Source organism: Artemia sp. Qi Xiang Cuo, chromosome 9 (genome assembly GCF_049724085.1).
Source record: "Artemia sp. Qi Xiang Cuo chromosome 9, ASM4972408v1, whole genome shotgun sequence".
NCBI classification, from domain to species: Eukaryota; Metazoa; Arthropoda; class Branchiopoda; order Anostraca; family Artemiidae; genus Artemia; species Artemia sp. Qi Xiang Cuo.
Window position 1 is genome coordinate 73107040 of NC_142802.1, and position 24159 is coordinate 73131198.

A 24159-nucleotide genomic window follows, 5' to 3' on the forward strand; every position below is an offset into this window, starting at 1 on the left:
AGCTTGAAACCTCAACAGCAAGGTTCTCTGATATGCTGAATCTGATGGTGTTTTTCATTAGGATCACTTGACTTTTTGAAGGTTTCCCCCTCCCCCTTTCTTTCGAAAATCATAATCAAACTGTGCAAGACTATATTACCAAAGACTCTTTCCCCATCTCCACTGCAAATTCTGGTCACATACTCGCCTAAATCATAGAACTCCTTGCTGGCCCCATAGTGTCACGACATATATATAAAACAAATGGCTGGAAAAAAGCTCCGGAAGAAGCAGAAAATGCGACAATCAGGGGACTGTCCAATCTCCACCGGTGCACGCTTCGGGTTATCCTGCAGGATATACTTCTGCCACATCCCACCTCCTCGTGCCGCTCATAGCACACTTTCTTTACCCATGCCAAGTGCAATCTTTTATAACTAATTTTTGAAAGTAGACGATACAGCAATCTAATATACTGAAACCACGACATTTTTTTTTCTTTCTTTTTTTAATAACCTGTCAGGAGTTGTTCATCCAAAGTAAACGGTAAAAGATGAAAAAGTGAACACAAAATCCTTTATTCCAAATGATTTGAGTTCTTAAAAGTGACAGTCCCAAAATGGCTTCTAGCAGAAGTTAATATTCTTTCATGAGTTCCATCCCACAACGATAGGCAATTGGGCCTGAAGGGGGACGGAATTTATGGAGACAGTCGCTTGACAGTATTCTCCGGGGTACAACAAAATCCTCATAAGACATGAGGGGTTGTTTGCAATGAGAATTTTCAACGGTAGTAACATATGTCAGTGACACATTTCCTCGTTTTTGCAGTGACATAAAAAAAACTTACAAAGCGATAAAATGAAAGTTTGGAGGGTCTAGGGGTAACGTTAAAAGACAAAGAGAATACAAAAGGGGCAATTGCCTGCAGTGACAAAAACCAATTCATACGATTTGACTGGGATAAACATTGCCATTGGTATTCAAAAGAGTATTTTGTTTGAGCCAAAAAAAAAATCCAATTCTTCAAAGTAATGAATGGTAAGTAAATAACGAGCCTTGTCAATGACGAAACTATAAGAGCCTAACTATTGATAACATTCAATCAAAGAATCAGCCTTTCATGGTGATTCTAAATATGTATTTGTTTATTAGTAATTAGTGCAGTTATTAGTACACAAGAAAGTTCGTATAATTATAGAAAACACAAGGAAAACAACTTAATAAGGGGTAATTTCGGTAAGAATATGCCGTCAATTTTTGCTTGCATTGCAAGAGTAGCCATGAGGTGATATATGAAGCCACTATAATCAGGATTATTTCTCCTAAACGAAATGCTGGGAGTTTCTGTATTTCCCCCCTGAACGGATACGTTTTTTGCGTTTTATTATCATTTTTTGTCCATGAGTGATTGTATTTATCTAGATGTCACTTTGAAAAATATTTAGTTTTTTACAGTTATGAAGCATAAAGGTGTCAAATATACTGGTTTTTGGTATTCAAAGTTAAATTTGAAATATCGAATTAAAAAAAATTATTTGGTTTTCTTAATCATAGTTTTAAAGTTTTACTTTGAAAAAAAAACTACTTTGATGATGCGTTACTTTTTATAAACACTGAGTCTAAAGGAATTAAAAGTTTTGGTGTTTGATAACCAAGTTCAAAACTATCGATATTGTTTAAAAAATATCCGTCCAACGCTTCGGCATTGCTTAACAGAACTGAATGCAGGGAGTTTATATCTTAGTTTTCGTAAGTAGGTTATAGTTTTGTGTATTTTTTGTAATTACTTACTTTTTTTCATTTTTATATGCTTTTACTTTAATTGACATACTTTTTCCATTGCCTTTAGAAAAATGTTTGTCTCTAAAAAAAAAAAGTATTTTCAACTTAAAGTAAGGAGCAACATTAAAACTTAAAATAAACAGAAATTATTACGTATATGAAGGGGATCGCCTTCTCGCCATCACCCCGCTCTTCATGTTACAATTTTTTCAGCACTTAAAAAAAAGTTACTTATTGTTCTAATTAAACAACTCTTGTGTTTCAGGACTCGTTTTTAAAGAATTGGGACAAAGTTTAAACTTTAGCGTAAAGAGTGAGATGTTGAGGAGAGGGCAATTCCCTTTATATACTTAATAATTTATGTTCGTTTAAAGTATTAATGTTGCTCCTTACTTTCAGTTGAAAAAAACTTGTTTTCTTCTGATCGTTTTTAAATAACACCAGGATACCTGGCTCCACCTCCACACAAAAATCCCCCTTGCCACGAAAATATCATCTGGACAAAACAATCCTGGCGAAAATTTACCCCGGATAATTACCCTTAACATCTCCACGCTTAAAATTGAATCGGTAAAGACAAAGCAATACATATAAAGAAATTTCGTATAGGAATCCTGGCAAATTCCCCCAGTGTAAAATTTCCCCTGAAAAGTTCACCCCCCCCTCCCCCACCCGAAAAATGTATGCATACTTCCCATTAACCAATAAAACAATGAGCAAATTTTAATTCTTAAAAACCTTTTCCCAGGGACTGTAGGGGGTCATTTTATCTCCAAAGACAAAGTTACTGAGCCTTTCAACTATGCTGAACAAAAAAGCTATCTTAAAATTTTGATCGGACGATTTTGGGAAAAACGTGGTGCGGGACGGGGTCTAGTTGCCCTCCAATTTTTGTTCACTTAAAAAGGGCACTAGAACTTTTCATTTGCGTTAGAATGAGCCGTATATCGAAGTTCTAGGTCCACTGGGTCGATACGTTCACCCCTGGAGAAAAACAACAACAATAAATAAACAATCATCCGTGATTTTTCTTCTGGCAAAAATTACAACGTTCGACATTTTTGCGTATATGAGCTTAAAACCTCCACAGTAGGGTTTTACGATACGCTGAATCTGATGGTGTGATTTTCATTAAAATTCTTTAACTTTAAGGGGTTATTTCCCCCTTCTTTCGACAATCAGACAAATTTTCTCAGGCTCGTACCTTTTGATGGGTAAAACTAAACTTAATGAAACTTGTATATTAGGAATCAACATAATAAGCCAATTCTTTTGGTATATCAATTTGGTATAAAAATTTCGTTTTTTAGAGTTTTGGTTACTATTGAGCCGGGTCACTCCATCGGGTCGGGTAATCATATAGTTCGTGGTAATGAACTTACAGTTCGTTACCACGAACTGTTTGACCCCTCTAAATCCAAACAGAGATAATTGAATTATTGATCGTTTTTTCTGCGTTACCAAAAGTATTGTATTCACAAAACTTTATAGTTTCATGAAATGTAATTAAACAAATTGAAAAGGTTTTTCAACAAAAGCAAGGAGCAAGTTTAAAACTTAAACATATATAAGTTACTCTGTATATAAGGGAGACTGACCCCCTCTCAACAACTTGCTCATTATACAAAACCTCTTTAGTACTTTGAAAAATCTTTTTTTTCCAATTTCAAATTTTCTTTAAAAACTTGGGAAAAAGCCAAACTTCACAATAAAAAGTAAAGAGCTTGGGAAAGGACAGCTCCTTTCATGCAAAGAATAATATATTCAAATAGGTTTCAAATCTGTCCCTTGATTTCAGTTGAAAAGCTCTTTTTTTATTTAATTTCTGATTGTTTTCCAAATCATATCCAGGCCTAACCGAGATATAATTTGAGCTACCGGTCCCTTAGGCTAAATCCCTGGCTAATTGCTTTCAAAATTTGTAAATCAATAATTTACGTTGATTAGAATCGCCCTGCGTTTAAATTTGCATTTAGAATTTTGGATAAAATTTGAATATACAAAAAATGGCGATGAATAGCAATTTTGTTGAAAAGTCCTTGTTAATATTACTACTAAAGAATCTCGGCTGAAAACTAAGTTCCTAGCAGTATTTACCACCCCAAAGAAATTTCCTGGCGGGGCTGATGATGACCTGCTTTGCCTTTTCCACCTCTGTGCTGTTAGATATTGGAATGTAACGTCACCCCCCCCCCCTCATTATAGCTGATACGCAATTACAGATCATCAAACGCAGCCTAATTTTATTACAAATAAAGCGAATCAACTTGGTTGAATCCAGTACTGCGACCGTGTTGCTTCACTTCTTTTGCAACTGGGAAGCCTAAAATATAGTTATTAAATTATTGATACTATTAAATCGATTAGCTTCTCAGGATTTTAAATTGATTGCAAATTCGTCCTCTTCGGGGTAAAGTCGTTGTTTGGTGATCTATACCACTTAAACTGTTACCCAACCACCACTGCTATTTTGGCGTCTGCCCCCCCCCCCCCTGGAAAATTTTCTGCCGGCAACCTTGACAGACAAGCGTCTTATGGCCTCGTTTTTGAGGGTATGATTTTCAAAAAGCAATCTTCTACTCAATTAAAGTTGAACCGCACAGAATCTCAAAGATGCTCTCAATAAGGGACCCATAGGCCGTGTGTCACTGCAGAAGTTTATCATAGATACGATTTCCTCCAAGAAGTCTTTCAAGTAGAAAATTACCAGTGTTGTTAACACAGAGGTTCCGTCCTCCACTATTCTTAATAACATTCAAGCCTCATACTTTATTTAACACCCTATAGAGCACAATCACAACTTGAGAGGTAGTTAATCACTGCCCAGGCAGACAATATGAGCGTTTCAAGTCAGGAATTACGATCCTAGAGACAAGTTGTCAAACTATTGAATGATGTCCAGTTTCTATTGTATGTCCAGCCGTAATGTATGCAGATACGCCTTTATTAAGCAAATTAGAGGAGAACGAAAGAGTAAGGAGTAACAGAATGTCAAGTGTAAACAAACTAGCGATTCAAAGAATCTACTATTGAAGTATGTGTATAGGATATTATTTAATATTATAAGAGGCTCCACCTTCGGAAATAAAGAAAAACAAAACAAGAAAAAGAGAAGTGCGGAAATAAAGAAAACAAAACAAGAAAAAAAGAAGTGTTAGAAAAAAGAGAGATTCTCATTGTTGTTGATTGTGGGGGGCTGTAACTTTACTAGATTAGGTTTTCAACAATGGCAATTCCAATGGTAGGCCTATAGTTTTCATTTCGATCCGACACCATTTTTGAAAGTTTTCGGGCCGTTATGTTTGAAATTCCCATAAATTTATTTTCGCGATAAACTTCTACCATCAAGATTAATCGAAATCAAAGCCATCGTCCCTGAATTAACTTCAAATGATTTTTTTTTTCTCACTCAAAAACCCGTTTCTAAATTTTTGGTTACTATGGGCTGAGCTTCGTTCTTTACTAGGTTGTAGCAATCGCCACAACCGCGGTCATAAGATTACGAATGATTAGTTGAGGAATAAAGATGACCATTTGCAAGGTAGTTGAATGCAGATTATCGCATGAATTGGCAATGGAGGCAAACATCGATCTGAAGAAATTGTATTCAGAGAAGTGAGGCTTACTCGCATTTTTGTAGAATCTAATGCTCGTCATAACTCGTCATAAGTACATTTTGTACGTCATAAGTACACTCGTCATGACGTACACACGTACGTCATGAGTATAACGTCAAGTATGACGTACACATGTACGTCATAAGTACACTCCTCATAAGTACATTTTACATACTTTAGAATGAAAAAAAAAAAAAACAGTATAAAATTTATAAATAGACAACACCAAGAAGCCATTAGATTATGTTCTGTTTATGCTTAGCCTTTTTTTTTCTTTTTTTTATTTTAGATTTGACTTTTTCTTTTTCTTGTATTTTATAAGTTTTTGTAGAAAAGTAAAGACCATATTAAACTTACAATCAGCAGAAAGAAAAGTAAAGGCCATATTAAACTTTGGATTAGCAGAAATAAAATCCTATAATAATCCAAACTCAAAACGACCAGAAATTACTATTCAAGAATAAATGACACCCAAAAGGAACAGAAATTAAATAAATAATCATAGCAACAAAAGCATACAACAGGTACTAAAATAAATGAATAATTCAGTCTTAAAACGATTAAAACTTAGATTGAATATACAAATAAAACTCAAAACGAAGAAAAATCACTACAAACAAGAGTTTAGCTACTGCCCACCTCCCTAACTATAAAGGTCTAAAGCCTACAGCATTATTGGCGCTTTACTGAATTAAATAAAAAAAAAAAAAAGTTTTTTATTTACTGAAAGTGAGGAGCGACATTAAAACTTAAAACGAACAGAAATTATTCCGTATATGAAAGGGGCTGTCCCCTCCTCAACGCCTCGCTCTTTACGCTAAAGTTTGACTCTGTCTCAACTTTATTTTTTAAAACAATAAAAAGCTTTAGCGTAAAGAGCGAGTTGTTGAGGAGGGGACAGCCCCTTTCATATACTGAATAATTTCTGTTCGTTTTAAGTTTTAATGTCGTTCCTTACTTTCAATTTAAAAAAAAATTTTACTTAATTTCTGAACATTTTTGAATTAATACAACTTTGATTTTGGCAGAATAATTAAAACGAAATTTGTATAGATAGATAGATAGATCGTGTATTTCAAAAGCCCAAGAGCCATATACACACAAAAATTATGAAAAATAGAAAAATTACAACAGAGCAAATTACGAAACACACATTAACATGATACATAGCGAAAAATACCTTCTGGTAAAATACCAAAAAAATAACTTTAATTCCATATAATTAATAATAATTAATTGTAAAAACATTTCCTTCTTTCTAATCCCTTCTCTATGTACGCACCAATACGAAATATTGTGGTTGGATTACTACTTTGTAAGATTTTAATTTGTAAGATTATATTAATTTTACTTTTTTTTGGCTAAATGACATTCTCGAAATTTTGTTCTGACGTAACTTACGAATTAACTTACGTAACGAAATTCTATATTCGTATTTTTTTATTACGTATATTAGGGAGTTTACCCCCTATTCAATACCTCACTCTTTGCGCTAAAGTTCGAATTTTGTTCGAATAATAAACCCCTGAATCACAAAGGCCTTGTAATTAGAATAGATAGCTCTTTTTAAATTACTAAAAACAACTTTAGCGTAAAGTGCGAGGTATTGACTAGGGGCGAACCCCCTCATACACGTAATAATTTCTGTTCTGTTCTGTAAGTTTTAATGTTGCTCCTTACTTTCAGTTGAAAAAAACTAGTTTTTTTATTTAATTTCTGATCGTTTTTTAAATAATGCTGAGAAATCCGAAACCCCACTTCATAGTAATGTCCCTTTCCTCAAGGAAACATCCTTCATGGAAAGATCCTCCCCCGTAACCCACTACTCCGGCCCCCCCCCCACTAGAAAAACGTCCCTCCTAAAAACGTCTGTATACTTCCCAATAACCAAAACTATATGTAAACAATGGGCAAAGTTCACAACTTGCAGCCCTTCCCCCGGGAACTGTGGGGGATTAAGTCATCCTCAAAGACATAATTCTTAGATTATCGACTATGTTGAACATAATGGCTATCTCAAAATTTTGATTGGGTGACTTCGGGAAAAAATGAGCGTGGGATCCAATTTTTTTGGTCACTTAAAAAGGGCACTAAAACTTTTAATTTCCGTTCGAATGATCCCCCTTCACGATATTCTAGGACTACTAGATCGATACGATCACTCCTGGAAAAAAAAATAAATAAATGAACACGCATCGGTGATCTGTCTTCTGGCAAAAAATACAAAATTCCACATTTTTGCAGATAGGAGCTTGAAACTTCTATAGTAGGGTTCTCTGATACGCTGAATCTGATGGTGTGATTTTCATTGAAGTTCTATGACTTTTAGGGGTTGTTTTCCCCTCTTTTTCGAAAATAAGGCAAACTTTCTCAGGCGCGTAACTTTGATGGGTAAGACTAAACTTGAGAAAACTTATATATTTGAAATAAGAATAAAAATATGATTCTTTTGATGTATCTATTGGTATCAAATTTCCGTTTTTTAGAGTTTCGGTTACTATTGAGCCGGTCGCTCCTTACTTACAGTTCGTTACCACGAACTGTTTGAAACTATGTGCCTTGCACAGTCTACATGATCCGGGGCATAACTTACAAGCCTTACCCTGAGCCCTGGGGTGTTGTGTCAACCCTGGAGGCATTGCAGTATGATCTTTGGACTATTTTAAAGAAACTGGTTATCTCAAAATTTTGATCAAACACATTTGGGGGAAAAAGGGCGTAGGGGGGTTAGTTACCCTTCGATCACTTTTGACTCTTTTTATGCTCTTTTTTTTGCCCACTAACACAAGAATTTTTATTACAGTAATTTTAGAAGTAGATAGCCTAATTTGAATTAATTAGACACGGTGTGGTAAATTTTTACCAAATCATTATTGACTTACGAATAAAGTGAATATACCACTCGATGCCTTTTTTTATGCTCTTTCCAAATATAATATTCATTTTTGTCGGAAATGAATTTTATCCCCACCCCTATATATACCAATTCAGGGTATATATTTGCACATTAGAGGGGTGAGGGTAAAGTTTAAACTTACCTCTCAATTACATCAAAAATAAAATTTGCCCCCACCCCCTAATGTGCAAATATATACCCTGAATTGGTATATATATATATATATATATATATATATATATATATATATATATATATATATAAGGGTGGGGGTAAAATTCATTTCCGACAAAAAGGATTATTATATTTGGAAAGAGCATAAAAAAAGGCATCGAGTGGTATATTCACTTTATTCGTAAGTCAATAATGATTTGGTAAAAATTCACCACACCGTGTCTATTCATTCAAATTATCTACTTCTAAAATTACTGTAATCAAAATTCTTGTGTTAGTGGGGCAACTTTATACAAAATTACATTATTAAGTTTAATGATCCCACAGAGGCCCGCGTTTGTCACATTCCATCACTTCTACTTGGCAAGGGCATTCTAAAAATGGTTCCCTACTACAATCATATTATACTAATTTTTATCAACAGCAGCTTGGCGCAGCGGAAGCGCGCTGGGCCCATAACCCAGAGGTCGGTGGATCGAAACCACTAGCTGCTAGAATTTTTATTCTGAGAAACTAATGGTGATTTATTGATAAAAATTCAGGGTTTTGAATTAGGAGAAATTCTTAATTTTAAAAATACCTCTATTCGTATTTTCATCATAATTAATCGAAAAATTATTCCTTCCTTCTTTTTGAAAAATACTATTCTTTGGACCTTGATTAAAAAATTGGCACAACAAATTCTTGCCCTCCCCAATAAGTTTACCTTCCTTTTACCCCCCCCCCCTCCCTAACCAATTCATTATTTTAAATTATAGTAAGTTATATTTACTATTGTTCAACCAGAGAAGGTGTAAACAAATGAATGAAGGTCCTAATCTTGTATTGCATGGGTATAATATCAGCATGTCAATTGCGGGGGGGGGGGGAGAGATGGGGTCATCATCCAGGGTTATGGATATCCTTCAGGTAAAATGAAGGTTTTCCGAGGGCCTCGCCTGGAAAATTTGTGAAAAATACAAGCCTGTTTCATAATGAATACCGAACACCAAACGGCAAAAAAGGAAAGGTGGCATGGGACTGTCCTAAGTCTTCCATAGCACATTTTTCTCCAAGCGGTAACGAAGAAAAGCTATTATTTAGCAAAGACATTACTCGGTTTATTTCAAAAACATTACAAAATACATGATGTATGTAAGTGAACTTACCATATGCACGTAAATCTAAAAGCCGAAATGAATCTCTCGCGTCAGCATCATGATCTTGAAATAAAAAATAATCCGTTACTTATGTGTTATATAATACACACTCGAGAACTTGTATCGCGAACATGAGACAATACCCGGTTTCCACGGTGTTTATTCCAGACAATTAGCTTTAGCTCGGAGAGTAATTACATTATAGCTATATTTTAATTAAATATTTAGTTGGTATTTTGGTTAGGTTAGTTTAAGTTACGTATTTAATATAATACGCTCTGGACGACCTCCTTCCGTAATTCTAAATTGTAGTTTTCATAATTTTGTTACTAAAGTATTGCATTTTCATCATATTTTGTTCTATTTCATTAGCATTCACCAAACTTCACTTCTCGAGTGTGTATTTTATCATAAGGCAACTAACACCCCTTCCACGCCCACCATTTCCCCACACACATCCAATCAAAATTTTGAGATAGCCATTTTGTTCAGCGCAGTTGATTTCCAGATAGAAATTATGTTTTTGAGGAGGACACTCCCCCACAGCCCTCAGGGCAAGGGTTGTAAGTTATGCCCTTAGGGCTTATGAGGTTGAAAAAGCTTTGAAAGCTTTTTATTGAAAGCTTTTATCGAAAAAGTTTTTATTGAAAGCTTTGTCATAGAAGCTTGAAAAAGGGCTCATTCGATTGTAAATTCAAAGGGCTAGTGCCCTTTTTAACATTCGAAAGTGATTTGAAGGCAACTTACCCCCCTCTCACGCCCTAAACACATCCAATCAAAAAAATTATATACCCATTTTGTTCAACGTAGTTGAAAGTTAGGAAAATTAGGTATTTAAGGATGACCCCCCCCCCCCACAGCCCTCAGGGCAAGGGTAGTAAGTTACGCCCTCATATAAGGTTTTTATAGAAAGCGAGGTTGTGAAAAATTCAAAAGGGGCTCATTCCATTGGAAATTCAAAGGGCTAGTAACCTTTATAATAGTCGAAAGTGATTGGAGGGCAACTAACGCCCCTCTCACACCCACTATTTCCCCAAACACATCCAATCAAAATTTTTGAGATAGCCATTTTGTTTAACGTAGTTGAAAGTTCTGGAAATTAGGTCTTACCACTTTACTGAAAAATATACAAATGATTGTGCATTGTCAGTTTAATATACATATACTGATATTTATTAATCAAAATGTTAATATTATTTGATTTATTAGTTATAAAAGTAAAAACATTTATTTTTTTTCAGTAAAGTGCAAATTTTGTTCTGGCCTTGGGAAGGCATAGGGGTTTTGAGCCCTACTCATATCAATTTCTGCTCGTTTTGAGTTTGACTCGATTATTTATTGTAATTTCTGTTCGTTTTGGCTTTCATTTATTTATCGATGCTGATTTGTGGTAGTTTCACGCTTGGTAGATTATTTGATTTGATTTTTGCACATTTTTGGTTTAATGGAGTTCTCTTTACTTTTCTTTGAAAAACTTTTTTTGTGGATAAAGTTTTTTTTTAATTAATAACACATAAATACCAATAATCCTGTTGTCAGGGTTAAAAAAGAGGCTCGACAAGGGGCTATAACTTCGCCTACCGCTTTTAATAATACTATAATCCAAGGGCAAGAGAGATTGGTACTTTTCTGTTATAGCGACCCCCCTCAAGAATTACGCTGTGTAAAACTCGAGATCAAATCTAGAACTAGTTTTTCATCTGTCTGTAGCTTACGCTCCGTGAAAAACAATTGGCAGGTGACAGAATACATTAGACTTACATAATTTGGGCTATATATTTGCATATTAGGGGGGATTGGGTAAAATATTTCGACAGCATGAAGTTAGAAAACAATTCTTACTTCATAACAAAATGCAGAATAATTGTAGCGGACATATTTTGCATGCAGACCACTGTATAAAAATAATATACAGTAAGATCAGTGATTTTAGTAAGATCAGCTGCTCAGTGATTTTTGTCCTCCCATTTAATCTGCCATTAGCGGTCCAGTGTATATTACCCTGAAACACGTATTTTCGCAGAAACTTTTTCAAAATGCCTTTGAAACTAACTCTAGACTTCAAAACCTACTTTTAATGTCTAAAAACATCTAATAATTACATTGCACTACTGATTACCGATTTTTATATATGCATTGGAATAAATTAATTTAAAATTAGATTCTTTAAAATTTAGTGTTACAAAGGTGAAGCCAAGTTTCGCGTTCAAGAGACATCTGACTTTTCTACCCGTGAAAAAATCAAATCTTGGTTATGTTTATAATTGTTTAAATGTTCTCCGGAGCACATCGATCCGTCTTTGTATTAAATAAAAAAAACAAGTTTTTTAAACTGAAAGTAAGGAGCGACATTAAAACTTAAAACGGACAGAAATTATTCCGTACATGAAAGGGGCTGTCCCCTCTTCAACGCTTCGCTCTTTACGCTAAAGTTTTTTATTCTTTAAAAACATAGTTGTGAGACTGAGTCAGACTTTAGCGTAAAGAGCGAGGTGTTGAGGAGGGGACAGCCCCTTTCATATACGGAATAATTTCTGTCCGTTTTAAGCTTTAATGTCGCTCCTTACTTCCAGTTTAAAAAACTTGTTTTTTTTATTTAATTTCTAATTGTTTTTTAGTTAATACAGCTTTTATTTTGGCTCACCGTCATTGAATAAGTAAACAAATTTGCATAAAAATTTTACTTTTCTTTTGCTAAATGGCTGTCTCTAAATTTCGTTAAGACGTAGTTTACAAATTAATTTACGTAACTAACTTCTATATTCGTATATTTTTCTTCTGGCAAAAAATACAAAGTTGCAGATTTTTGCAGATATGAGCTTGAAATCTATGTAATAGGGTTTTTTGATACGCTGCATCTGACGCTGTGATTTTCATTAAAATTCTTTAATTTTTAGGAAATATTTCCTCCCTCTTTAAAAAATCGGGTAAATTTTCTCAGGCTCGTAACCTTTGTTGAATAACACTGAACTTAATAAAATTAATAAATTTAGAATCAGCATTATAAGCCCATTCTTTTGATACATTTATTGACATCAAAATTCCGTTTTTAAAAGTTTCGATTACTATTGAGCCGTGTCGCTTGTTTTTTTTTATTACGTATACGTTATTACATATATGAGGGGGTTCTCCCCTTAGTCAATAACACGCTCTTTACGTTAAAAGTTAAAAGAATTTTTATTCACAAACCCCTGAATCACAAAGGCCGTTTAATTAGAATAGATAGCTCTTTTGGAAGCACTAAAAAAAACTGTAGCGTAGATAGCGAGGTATTGACTTGGGGGAAAACCCCATCATATACGTAATAATTTCTGTTCGTTTTAAGTTCTAATGTTGCTTCTTACTTTCAGTTGAAATAAATTGTTTTTTTTAAATTTAATTTCTGATCGTTTTTTAAATAATGCTTCGAAATCCGGCGCCCCTTTCATATAAATGTCCCGGACCACAACGAAACATCCTGCCCGTACCTATTCTTCCACTCAGCCACGTCCTCCAGCCCCCCCCCCCCACCAGAAAAAAAATTCTTCCTGAAAATGGGGGGATGCTTCCCAATAACCAATACAATATGTAAGCAATGGGCAAAGTTCATAACTTACAACCCTTCCGCCGGGAGCTATGGGGAATTAAGTCATCCTAAAAGACATATTTATTAGATTTTCGACTATGTTGAACAAAATGAATATCTCAAAATTTTAGTTGAGTGACTTTGAGAAAAACATGAGCGTGGGAGGGGGCCTAGTTGCCCTCCATTTTTTTGGTCACTTAAAAAGGGCAGTAGAACTTTTATTTTCCGTTCCAATGAGCCCTCCTACGATATTCTAGGACCACTGAGTCAATACGATTGCCCCTGGAAAAAAAAAATAATAAATAAACACGCATCCGTGATCTTTCTCCTCGCAAAAAATGGAAAATTCCACATTTTTGTAGATAGGAGGTTGAAACCTCTAAAGTAGGGTTCTCTGATACGCTGAATATGATGGTGTGATTTTCATTAAGGTTCTATAACTTTTAGGGGTCTTTCCTCCTGTTTTCAAAAATCAGCCAAATTTTCTCAGGCGTGTAACTTTTGATGGGTAAAATTAAACTTGATGAAACTTATATTTTTGAAATCAGAATTAAAATCTGATTCTTTTGATGTATCTATTGGTATCAAAATTTCGTTTTTTAGAGTTTCGAGTACCATTGAGCCGGGTCGCTCCTTACTTACAGTTCGTTACCACGAACTGTTTGATAATGGTTGAGATAGGGAATGATCATACTGTATTATATTTATGTTCAGTAATGCAGACCAACTATACTTTACCTCCTCCCTAATGTGCAAATATATAGCCCAAATTTGTTTCTAAAGTATTATATTTTCATGATGTTTTGATATTTTTCATTAAAATTAACCTAGCTTGACTTCTTGGGTGGGATCGCTATAATAGAAAAGTACCAAGAGATGTAAAACAACTTGTGTCCTGGATTTATCAATGTTTTGTTTTATATAGCAGCTCGGATTAGAGTTTAACGCAGAAAAGTCGGAAATCCTGATTTTTAATTGGAAATTAGTCCCCGATGGTTTTACGATTGCTCCTGGAAATGCAAACGGGGGTGGTGCATTATATGCTACACACGAAAGAAGTCAAACTTGGTTAATGCTAATGAAATATAATAAAATAGGATGAACATATAATAGTTTAGAAAGAAATTTGGGCTATATATTTGCACATTAGGGGGGTGGGGTGGGGTAAAGCATAGCATATATTAAATACGTAACTTAACCTAGGTACCTTTACCCCCCTAAAAACCCAAAAAACAATCGTTTAAATATTGCAAACTCAATCAGAAACCACGCTATGCAATCAATTTCGATAGCAAATAGCCGTTTGATGGGTTTCGTGTCTGGTTTCCTTGATAAAGTATATAGCGGTGTGTAGCACATAATGCACCAGTACCTGAAAACGTTATGCCAGTCCAGTCCAGTTCATTACCTCTTGGCCTTCCTATCAGTTCAACTCTAAAACAACCCGCCGATTGTTTATCGCGCATCTACAGAAGCGAATTGGTTTATCCCAACAGTTAAAACTGTCGGGATATACCTTCCCAAAATGACGAAACATTTGAGGATTCTCGTGGGTGGTTGCTACAGCAGATGTTCTAAACCAAGTTAGGATGGTGGGGTATGTTTAAAAGTATGTTTAAAAGTACTTCAGGTTGTTTGAAATCAGGATGAGTTTGCTCAAGTATTAGACAATTAAATTCAAATACTTATTGAAATAAGAAAACATAAATTAGCGAATTACAAAGTATGAATTTCTTACTCTTTAAAGCGTCAACTATTACGGCTCATGACTAAAGGTATTCCTTTTCTGATTAGCAAAGACTTTTTCGTTTAGCATTTGACAACACTGCACAACCAATCACTGACAGTCCCCAATCCCCATATAGTAGCACATGATCTCAGATTTGAAGAAAAAGAATCTAATTGGGTAAAGCACTTAGAGAAGCAAGCGTCAGTTTCTCAGAGGAAAACGGAGCAAAGCTAATCGATAGAAAGCCTTATCTCCCTCTTAGATCACCTTGAGGTTAACAAGGAATCGGCAATTTTCTCTTTATTCCTCCACCAGCAATCCAGATGCAGGCCTAAGAATATTGAAGACAGCAAAACCAGTTCCGAACAAAAAATTCAATTTTCTGGCGAACATCCGTATGCACGAAGAATAATAATGTCCTTCATTATTTGTAAAGAGAAAGGGGGAATGGATGGAAATCAACATGAAGATGGGATAACATCATTGATTAAAATGTCTTGAATTTTATGATCCAATTCTCATGTCTATGGCGTGAAATAAGCCCTGAATCAGGGGCGGATCTACAGCAAAATCTTGGAGGGCAATGTGACAAGGGCGCGAATAAGCAAAATCTTGGGGGTTCAATGTGACAAGGGCTCCAATATTTGACCAAATTGACAAATTTATTTCAAAAGAGAAAAAAAAACAGAAAATAAAAACAGGAATGATGGCACCAGAAAAATCTTGGGGGGCCCAGGGTACCCCTGTATCCGCCAGGGCCCTGAATTCTTATTTTAGAGATCGTTCTGTAAACCCATTTCCGTTTTTTTTTCAAATTTGTTTTCCTGAGTAAAAACATGTCAGAAACACATATTAACATCTTGAATAAATTCAATTCATATTTAACATTTTTAATCATATTAACATCTTGATTAAAATTTCTTGAATTTCTAGATTTTGCATAACTAGAATTCCAACTTTTACTTCTAAGCCATAGGTTCCCTACTTTTAGGTGTACTTTATACTTTTTCTAAGATATTGTACGAAATCAAGGCCTTTCATAGGTTTTCACCATTGTATATAGATAATATGACAGTAATACCAGGGATTGGTGATTTTTGGTTACCTCATCCTAGGCACGTACAAACAGCTCCTCCTATTTAATCAGCCATCAAGGGTCCAGTGTATATTACCCTGGGACTCGTATTTTGGCAGAAACTTTCTTAAAATGCCATTGAAACCAACTCGACTTCGAAACCTATTTGTAATTCCTAAAAACATCTAATAACAACATTGCACTACTAATTACCAATTTTTATATATGTATAGGAATAAAATAATTTAAAATTAGATTCTTTAAAACTTAGTGTTACAAAGGCGAAGCCAAGTTTTTCAATTTAGGTTTATACTTTGCTGAAAACGACTTGCTTTTCAAGCCGTGTGTTTTTATTTAGTTGCAATGACCCAATTGGGTTGCAAATCACAATATATCTGATTGAAAGATAGAAAAAAAATTGAACACTTTTGAGACCTTAAAATAAGATTTGAGTTATTTATTAACACGCTTTATTCACTTTCAGGCCAGGAAAATCTCCGAGGGCCCAACCCTTATTAAGGAGCTAGATGGAGAAGAAAAAATTGCTTCGGAAAAGACAAAAAAATCCTCTTTTCTTTTTGTATTTTTTTTTTAACAAGATATAGATCTGTAATTTTTGTTTTAATATCGAAATATATTTCATTTGTTTAAAAAAAAATAAATTTAGTAGCAATTAGGAAAGTTACTCCAGGAGAGTAGCTTCGGCACAAAAGGTTAACTGAGCGAACACCTCTGCATATCCAGACATATTTATGGCAAATTTTGCTAGCTCAACAGAAATGTATCTTTGGGCTTACGGAGTTTTTAGGACACTTTTCCTAAACAAGCTTTTTTTTATTTTTGTTTCTGACCGTGTTAAAAAGTTCATAGTGAATTCTCCCAACGGACTAATGAGACTTACTAAGGGGTCTGGGAGGGGAAGTATATGGGAGGAATCCCTTGTAAATCTTCAGTTAAGGGTTTTGGATCATAATTATTACAATGGTACCGTTTTATACTTCGAAGATTTTCCACTTAAGAAGTGGCACCAAAAGTGTTATTTTCAGTGCTATATCGCACTTACGAATGGTAAAATTGAAGGAAAAAAAAAAAAAAAAAACAAACACATAGGCTATATATGAGCAATAGCCTTCAAATGAGCCACTAAACAACATTCTTATAAGTTCTGCTAGCCCAAGAGCCCCAGCTTTTCCACTTGAGACACAGCACCAAAAGTGCCGTTTTTAGTGCCATTTGGAACTTGCTGATGGTGGAATTTATGTGAAGGAAGTAGATATGAGCAATATCTCCTATATGAGCTATAAAAGATCTGTCTACGATGTGCTGGTAGCCTGGTAGTTCCACCCCTTGAGAAATGGCACAAAAAGTGCCATTTTAGTGGCATATGGCACTTTCAGATGGCAGAATTTATAAAAAGCACCTAGATATGAGAAATAGCTTTTGAATGAGCCATTAAGCATTTCTCTGTGATGTTTTGGTAGCCCGCTAGCCATATGGCACTTTCAGATGGCAGAATTTATAAAAAGCACGTAGATATGAGAAATAGCTTTTGAATGAGCCATTAAGCATTTCTCTGTGATGTTTTGGTAGCCCGCTAGGCATGTTGAAAAAATAAGGGAGACAGATCAGTGCTACCAATGCAAAAGAGTGATTTTCCTTGTTGTTCAAGGAGGGGGGCTGTAATTTCCCGGCACTAGGTTTTTTACCATGCTGATTCCAATGGTACACTTATCATTTCGATCTGACGCCATTTTCAAACGGTTTCAGCAAGGCTTTACCAGAATTTTTTCGGGGGTGGGGATTTTACTCAAAAAAATTTCGGGGGGGGGGGGATTTACACAAAAAAACTAAAAAAACACATAAAGTCTGCTTATATCCATTTTCATTACGATTTTATGAGTCCATTTTCGAGGGGTTTGAGGCTTTTTTTCGAAATCATCATAAATTTCCTTTCGCAATAAACTTTTACTTTTAAAACGAACTGAAATAATAGTTACCATTCCTGAGTCAGTGTCAGATGGGATTTTTTTTCATTAGGCAGTTTTCTTCAAAACGCGGTTTTTAACTTTTGGTTACTATAGGCTTTGGTTCGCTCTTTACTAGGTTGCAGCTACTGTTGCAATCATGATAGTGCCGACCACTCAAGAAATGAAGTTAGGCTAGTCCTAATGAAATGTACCTAGTATGATAAAAATATAATACTTTAGAAACAAATTTGGTCTATATATTTGCACATTAGGGGGGGGGTTAAGTATAGTGGGTCTACATTCAAAATCTGTTAGATACAATTATTCTGCATATTATGAAGTTATAATTGTTTTCTAACTTCACATTGTCCAAATACTTTACCCCTCCTCCCCCCCTAATGTGCAAATATATAGCCCAAATTAAATAATTTCAATCTATTCTGTCACTTCTTTTTGTCTTGTCTCACGCTAAGCTGAAAGAAACCAAAAAAACAAAAAAAAAACGGTTCTACAATACGTCAATGGATAAATAACTTGAGTGGTCGGCGCTATAAAAGGAAAGTAGAGTATCGCAACATGTTTCTATTAGTCAGATTATCGTGTTTCCTTCAATGGTTATCCAAATTATGTTTTTATCCACACTCCCTTTGAAATCACTTGCGCAGTGGCTTTCACAGGTCAAAATAAGGGCCAAACCAAATTTTACAACGAAGCAATGACGCATCATGAGATGATAAACTAAAAATAAATATTTTTAAGCCTATATCCGGACCTTGAGAGCGGGGGGGGGGGTGCACTGTTAGATAAATGACCCCGATGTTTGTAAAGAACATAAAATAATTTCGTGCTTATATATTATTAAATAAAAAAAACAAGTTTTTTAAACTGAAAGTAAGGAGCGACATTAAAACTTAAAACGAACAGAAATTATTCCGTATATGAAAGGGGCTGTTCCCTCCTCAACGCCTCACTCTTTACGCTAAATTTTTTAATTGTTTAACAAAAATAGAGCTGTGAGAAAGTCAAACTTTAGCGTAAAGAGCGAGGCGTTGAGGAGGGGACAGCCCCTTTCCTATAAGGAATAATTTCTGTTCGTTTTAAGTTTTAATGTCGCTCCTTACTTTCAGTTTAAAAAACTTTTTTTTTAAATTTAATTTTTGATCGTTTTTTAGTTAATACAGCTTTTATTTTGGCTCACCGTCATTAAATAAGTAAACAAAATTTGCATAAAAATTTTTATTTTCTTTTGCTAAATGGCTGTCTCTAAATTTGGTTCTGACGTAATTTACGAATTAACTTACGTAACGAACTTCTATATTCGTATATTTTTCTTCTGGCAATAAATACAAAGTTGCAGATTTTTGCAGCTATGAGCATGAAACCTGTGAAATTTGGTTTTCAGATACGCTGAATCTGACGGAGTGATTTTCATTAAAGTTCTTTCATTTGTAGGGGATGTTTCCCCCCTCTTTAAAAAATCAGGTAAATTTTCTCAGGGTCGTAGCCTTTGATGAGTAATACTAAACTTAATAAAATTTATATATTTAGAATTAGCATTATAAGCCCATTCTTTTGATACATTTATTGACATCAAAACTCCGTTTTTAAAAGTTTCGATTACTATTGAGCCGTATCACTTGTTTTTTTTTATTGTTTTTTTTTTATTACGCATATGTTATTACGTATATAAGGGGGTTCTCCCCTTAGTCAATACCATGCTCTTTACGTCAAAATTTAAAATCTCTTTTAATCCCCAAACCCCTGAATCACACAGGCCGTTTAATTAGAATGGATTGAAAGCACTAAAACAAACTCTAGTGTAAAGAGCGAAGTATTGTCTTGTGGGCAACCCGCCTCATATACATAATAGTTTCTGTTTGTCTTAAGCTCTAATGTTGCTTCTTACTTTCAGTTGAAAAAACTTGTTTTTTTATAATTTAATTTCTGATCGTTTTTTTAAATAATGCTTGGAAATCCGGCGCCCCCTTCATAAAAATGTCACTTACCCCAAAGAAACATCCTCCACGGAAAGATTCTACCGAGTAACCCCCTCCGCCAGCCACCCCCCCCACCATAATAAAAATCCTTCCTGAAAATGTCTGTATACTTCCCAATAACCAATACAATATGTAAGCAATGGGCAAAGTTCATAACTTGCAGCTCTTCCCCTGGGAACTGTGAGGGATTAAGTCATCCTAAAAGACATATTTATTAGATTTTTGACTATGCTGAACAAAATGGCTATCTCAAAATATTAATTGGGTGACTTTGGGAAAAAAAATGAGCGTGGGAGGGGGCCTAGTTGCCCTCCAATTTTTTTAGTCACTTAAAAAAGGGCACTAGAACTTTAAATTTCCGTTCTAATGAGCCCTCCTACGATATTCTAGGACCACTGGGTCAATACGATTACCCCTGGAAAAAAAACAACAACAAATAAACACGCATCCGTGATCTTTCTTCTGGCAAAAAATTCCACATTTTTGTAGATAGGAGCTTGAAACCTCTACAGTAGGGTTCTCTGATACGCTGAATATAATGGTGTGATTTTCATTAAGGTTCTATAACTTTTAGGGAGTCTTTTCCCCTTTTTTGAAAATAAGCCAAATTTTCTCAGGCACATAACTTTTGATAGGTATGATTAAATTTGATAAACTTATATATTTTAAATCAAAATTAAAATCTGATTCTTTTGATGTATCTATTGGTATCAAAATTCCGTTTTTTAGACTTTTGGTTACCATTGAGCCGGGTCGCTCCTTACTTACAGTTCGTTATCACGAACTGTTTAATACCAAACAGTCGAGAAGTTTGCTGAATGTACGATCTGAGCAAACCGGTTTCATAGCCACATACGGGAGGTTTTCTTGCAAACCTTCGGTTAAAGGTTTTGGACCAAAATTATTACAATGATGATATCGTTTTATACTATAAAGATTTTATACTTAAGGTGAATGTCGCTAAATTCATTGCGATGTTAATTTTCCTATGCTACGAAAAGAGATCTTGCTCTCTGACCCGACATACCAGCACAATGAAATTCTGCACAAATGATCTTTGAAAAAGGAACTAAAACTTGGCCAGTTTTTTTTATAAAATTCCCAGGAAATAGAAAAAAAATCTAATTTGAAACCTGGTAGCTTTTTTTAAAAAAGGTCTGGAGCCTAAGAAATGGAAAATTTGAAGCAATCGAAAGTACCATAAATTAAAAAAAAAAAATTAAATTATTGGCCGGATTGAAATTTCTAGATTCTTTAATTTATTCCTCCACGATTCTTTTTGTGTTTTTATATTTTGGACTCTTGCACGGCATGGATAAAAGCGAAAAAGTCGAAAGTAACTTCAAATTGTAGCTCTTTTTTTATTTAGTTTATTCCAAACTTTTCAGCTTTCTAGTCCAATTCATTAATTATATATATATATATATTTATAAATAAAATTAAATTTTTACTCTGTTTCTCCTGTCTTACATAAACCCACTTTACACCCCCTGAATGGAAACATGCCTCAGGCCAGGGTTGCCAGAAAGTCAAACAAAAAACAAGCCCGAGCCTTTGAAAACCAAGACTGCCATTATGGTCAGTTCATAAAGTTCTAAAATTGCCCCAATTTGTGTGTTTCACAACAATTTTTGGTGCTAAAGTGATATGCACATGGCCTGATAAGTGTAGTTGGATTAGTTCTAGATCAGTTTTTTTGTCAGGTTATTTCAAACTTAGCACATATCTTTCGAAACAAACACGGCAAAAAGGTGGTCCTGGTTAAATCAAACTTCGCACAAATGTCTCAAAACAAATACGGAAAAATGCGGTCCAAACTTTTTGTTAATTTCTTAACCTTTTTCAAAATCTTAATTGTTTCGTCAAATACGAAATTAAAAAATTGTGTTATAAAAGTGCTACAAATTCAAGGACGTACGGCAGTGCTGAACAAGATGAAGTAGCGCTAAAATAGTTTTATCGTGTAATAGTCAGAAAAAGTTGTGCTCCAAATCTAACTCTACTTTTACCTTGCTTGCTTACCTTTTGTTCATCCTGCTCCACTTTCACGGAAGAACAACAATTTATGTGATCCACCAAAATTCATCTGTTTTTAGCTGCAGTTTTATGCGTCATAATGTTTAAACAGCTGTGCACTCTTTTTATTAACTTCCAGAATTTAATATGACTTATTCCAATGAATACGCTAGTAACAGCCACAAGCCGAAGACATACAACATCTTTGGTTTATTATCACATAAAAATTTTTGGTACACGTTATTTGGTACAGCTGCAACACAATATTTAAAGATAACTTTATGATTAAAGTAAGGCCTCAAAAAAACAAAACAAAAAAAACGTGAGAACGGGGTTAATACAAAAGCCTTTGTAATCCCAAGATGAAATAATACGTACAGATAAAAAACAAAAACAAAAAAGAAATGCACTTAGATCCATAAGGCAGTAAAAGATTTAAGACTCAAAGGAGGCTAGGATATTATGCAGATTGACTAGATCGGTTGTTTGGTCAGTTTCTTCAACTTCAAATATCACTATTGAAAAGCAGTTGTAAGACAATATTTAAAGATAACTTTATGATTAAAGTAAGGCCTGAAACAAAACGTGAGAACGGGGTTAATACAAAACCTTCGTAATCCCAAGATGAAATAGTATTGACAGATAAAAAAAGAAGAAAAAATGGCACTTAGTTCCCTAAGGCACTAAGAGATTTAAGACTCAAAGGAGGCTAAAATATTATCTTGATCGACTAGATCGGTTGTTTGGTCAGTTTCTTCAACTTCAAATATCACTATTGAAAAACAGTTGCAACACAATATTTAAAGATAACTTTATGATCAAACAGTTCGTGGTAACGAACTGTAAGTAAGGAGCGACCCGGCTCAATGGTAACCGAAACTCTAGAAAACGGGTTTTTGATACCAATTGATACATCAAAAGAATTAGATTTTAATGCTGAATTCAAATATATAAATTTCATCAAGTTTAGTCCTACCCATCAAAAGTTACACGCCTGAGAAAATTTAGCTGATTTTCGAAAAAAGGGGTAAGACCCTCTAAAAGTTATAGAATCTTAATGAAAATTACACCATCAAATTCAGCATATTAGTTAACACTACTGTAGAGTTCAAGCTCCTATGTAAAAAAATGTAAGATTTTGCATTTTTTACCAGAAGAAAGATCAGGATGCGTGTTTATTTGTTTGTTTTTTTTCCCCAGGGGTGATCGTATCGACCCAATGGTCCTAGAATATAGCGGGAGGACTCATTGGAACGGAAATTAAAAGTTCTAGTGCCTTTTTTAAGTGACCAAAAAAATGGATGGCAACTAGGGTCCCTCCCACGCTCATTTTTTTCCCAAAGTCACCTGATCAAAATTTTGAGATAGCCATTTTGTTCAGCATGGTTGGAAATATGATAAGTATGTCCTTTAGGATGATTTAGTACCCCGAAGTCTCCAGGGGGAGGTCTGACATCCATGAACTTTACCCAATGTTGACATATAGTTTTGGTTATTTAGATGTATACAGACGTTTTCAACGGGGATTTTTTCGTGTATTAGGGGGGTAGTTGAGTCAGGGGGTATTTCGAAAGGTCTCTCCATGAAGAAAGTTTGAAGGGAAGAATGGATAGCGCTGGTACGGGGGGGCAAGATTTCCCAGCATTAGTTAAAAAAAAGATCAGAAATTAAATATAAAAAAAAATAAGTTTTCCAACTGAAAATAAGGAGCAACATCAAAACTTAAAACGAACAGAAAATATTACGTGTATGATTGGGTTCACCCTTTAGTCAATACCTCGCTCTTTAAGCCAAAGATTTTTCAGTACTTTCGTAAGAGCTATTTATTCTAAATAACGGCCTTTGTGATTAAGGGGTCATTTTTAAAGAATTGGAACGAAATTCGAACTTTAGCTTAAAGAGCGAGGTATTGACTAGGGGGCGAGCCCCCTATTATACGTATGAAAAATATATGAATATAGAAGATCGTTACGTAATTAATTCGTAAGTTACGTATATTTATTACTAATAAAAACGTTGGTAAATAAAATTAAACAAGTTTCGGGAATGCCATTTAACCAACTAAAAGTAAAATTAATACGGATATTGCGCTTTAACTATTTATGTCCTGTTAGTCAACACCAAAACCGGCATTAATTCAAAAATGTTCAAAACTTAAATTAAAAAAGCAATTTTTTTTAACAGAAAGTAAGGAAAGACATTAAAACTTAAAACGAACAG

At 34.6% G+C, this 24159-nt stretch overlaps 1 protein-coding gene and 1 non-coding gene across 3 annotated transcripts in view; one reads left to right on the forward strand and one right to left on the reverse strand.

The window, feature by feature from the left end:
- The window catches only part of Sema2a (Semaphorin 2a), a 508917-nt gene that overhangs the window by 447370 nt on the left and 37388 nt on the right, over nt 1-24159 (reverse strand). The window contains exon 2 of one of the 2 annotated variants that reach the window (XM_089094860.1): nt 9600-9653. The exons of the other annotated variant lie outside the window; for it this stretch is intronic. The gene's annotated coding sequence lies outside the window, so the exon portion shown is untranslated. The remainder of the gene's footprint in view (nt 1-9599; nt 9654-24159) is intronic. 2 annotated transcript variants of the gene reach the window in all.
- On the forward strand, nt 8874-8945 carry TRNAM-CAU (transfer RNA methionine (anticodon CAU)). The gene has a single exon. It is a non-coding gene; the product is annotated as a tRNA-Met (tRNA).